General features: G+C 44.7%; 1 pseudogene; it reads right to left on the reverse strand.

Moving 5' to 3' along the window:
- Positions 1-2,938, reverse strand: part of LOC101664014 — a 22,134-nt pseudogene that overhangs the window by 5,958 nt on the left and 13,238 nt on the right.

Below are 2,938 nucleotides of genomic sequence, written 5' to 3' on the forward strand. Positions count from 1 at the left end.
CCCCCACCAAGGAGCTTCCTCCCTGCCCACCTGCAGCACGTTTGTCTTTGACTTTCTTTTTCTGCTTATCTCAATTGGCTGCATAACTTGTTCGTATTTGGGCAGAATAGGGCTTGCACTAGTTAGGAGTCAATAACTCAAACCCACTGAGCTGGGACGCTCATAATTAACCGCTCTAAGTCAAACCCATGGCCATGCAGTTGCTTTTGACTCATAGTGACCCTGTATGCCATACAGTGCATGGGTGGCTGAGTGCAGCCCTTTATGGGAGCAGACAGCCTCAGCTTCCTCCTGAGGAGGGACTAGGGGGGACCAACGCTGACCTTGTGGTTAGCAGCCCAACGAGTGAGTAGCCCACTTGGCCACCAGGGCTGCTGAGCTCCTCACAGTGAGCATTAAACTTGTCAGAAAGTTGGCTGAGATGCATTTGAAAGTATAGAACTGGCTGGATAAAGTCTTTGGTACTCATCCTAAAGCAATTGAAAAGGTTTATTTATTGATGCCAAAGGTGAAAACGTTGGGCATATTAAACATTGTGGGAAACGCCAAGGAGGCAAGACTTGAACCTGCCTTCGTTCCTTCCTTTTGCTCCCATGGCGGAGCAGGCAGGTTTGCTTGCTTTCGCTTTCGCTGGGTGAACGCTGATGGAGCAAACTCATGTTTTCCATCCAGCACGTCAGACCTTCTGTTGGACACAATGAGGACAAGCCCCACAGAGTAACGGCCCTCCTCGCACTTCTGCCCTGCGCTTCCGTTTCCATTTGTCCTTCCTTCCTGTCCCTTCTGCCCACTGAGTGCTGTCCCTGGGCAAATGCTGCCCTGGTGGTCCCCGAGGGCTCATGGCTCTAAGGCCTGTGCACCTCGATAGTGTCACTGTTGCCCCTTAGACCCCTCTATTATTTGGCTGACAGTTGATCTGTGAGGGTGGGTTCATTTCTAGGCTTGATGCATAATAAGAGCTGTCATCTCAGGAGTGTAACCAGTCTCTATCAAGCCATTAAGCTGGTCTTTTCTAATAATTTTGATTTCACATTCCCCCTCCCCTCCAACTCTGTCAATGACCATCTATCATTTCCCCCATCAGAGAGCTTGGTCGTGTTAGCTGGGCACTGTCTAGTTCTTCTGGCTCCAGGGTCACAGAGGCTGAGGTTCCTTTTGTCCATTAGTTCTTTGGACCGTTTCTATGCTTCTTTGACTTTCTTTACACGTCTTTGCTGTGGGAGAAGAGAAACCAACGGATACGTCTTAGATGGCCACCCGGGAGCTTTTAGGATTGTAGTCACGCCTCCCCACAGGACTGTGAGAATACTGTCTTGGTGGACTGTATTTTGCCATTTCGGGTCTTCTGGGACATAGGTCCTGGGTCCCCAGGCCCAGTGACTCATCCCCTCAAGGTGCTGGGTCGTGGTGAACTCATTTCTGTAACTTTGTCCCCTGTATGCTTTCCAAAATAATACACATAGGTACATTTGCAGCACATACAGATACATATGTGGAAATATGTCTCAGCCAACTTGCAAGGCAGCTTGCGTGCCTTCTATCACTGATAGATCATTGCCCTGACTGCTAACAACAATTTTTTTCTTTAGAGCAAAATAAAAGGGTAAAGATGATCAGGAGAACGTGTAAGGAGTTGTTGATAAAATCCTATCTTTTCCTAGGTTTCCACTGAGAGGTAACCTGGCTCTCTAGGTGTTCAACAGGGAAGGGGAGACTACAAAAGCTTGTTTGATAGGTGTCGTGGGTGAACACATCCACCTTGTTGCTGACTTGTTACTCTGTTATTAATGGCTCCGTCAACCAACGTTTTCTTTCTCTTTCCTTTAGTGTTGGTGAACTCACGCGCTGCCCTGTGTGACAAACAATTCTGACTTAATTTTCAATTAATTTTTTTTTACATTTTGTCCACTTGAGAACTCCCTTTCACACCTGAATGTTTTCTAGCACCAGGAATTGCCATTGATTTTGACGAGTGGTAAAATTACCCAGAGGTTCCACACACCTCGGTAAAACCCCAGTTCCACGAACGTAACCGGAATTGTCTGGTGCTCTAGATTGGCAGAGGTGCCGGGTGGTTCTGCTACACCCGTCCTCACAAACACTTAGAGGACCGTGGTGGATGACACCACAGCCCCTTTGTAGCTGTTGGACACCCTCACAGAGGATAAATGAAAGGCGACATCTGAATTTATGTCCTTTGTGCGCCCAACCCAATATCTCACCATTTCTCTTTTTCTCAGACAATTTTGAGAAATTTTATCTTCTAATGCTTAGAGGGTTCAGATAGGTTTGTCTTCTAAGTTCATACCCCCCCCCCATTTTATAGGTACTAATTGAGTCAACATAAAATTAATATGAAATCATGATTATAATAATTGAAAGACATCCGTTCTTATCTAGAATAGCTTCTTGAAAGGCAAAAACTATTGGTTTCTCCTTTTCTCAGAAAAAAATTGACAAAAATCAAAAGAGGAAATAGACATAACATTCATCATGTAAAATAAATAAATAAGTGACAAAATAGAAATTTATAAATTGAAGTAATTTTGAAAACATAGGAAAACACATATTCCATATATTGGGGCTACTATTTTATTGTGTAGTGATGAAAGTTTGCACAGCAAATTAGTTTCCTATATACTGATTTGTGCCCAGTTTGTTCTGTGACATTGATGGATATTCCTGCCGTGTATCAGCACCTCCCTCATGCCTCCCCACACCTCTACTGCCTACATTTCACCCAATCACCTCATTTCCATTCATCCAGTTCCCCAGCCTCTCCTTGCCTGTTTTTCTTTGCTTTGGGGTAAATTTTGACCGTTGATCTTGCATAATTTATTGTTTAAAGGTGCACATTTCTTCCAGGTGCAATGTTTATTTTATAGCTCAATCTATGATTTGGCTGAAAGGTGAGCTCCAGAGGTGGCTTCAGGTCCAG

Source organism: Echinops telfairi, unplaced genomic scaffold, assembly GCF_000313985.2.
Source record: "Echinops telfairi isolate 266 unplaced genomic scaffold, ASM31398v2 ScPeMD7_7400;HRSCAF=8409, whole genome shotgun sequence".
Taxonomy (NCBI): Eukaryota; Metazoa; Chordata; class Mammalia; order Afrosoricida; family Tenrecidae; genus Echinops; species Echinops telfairi.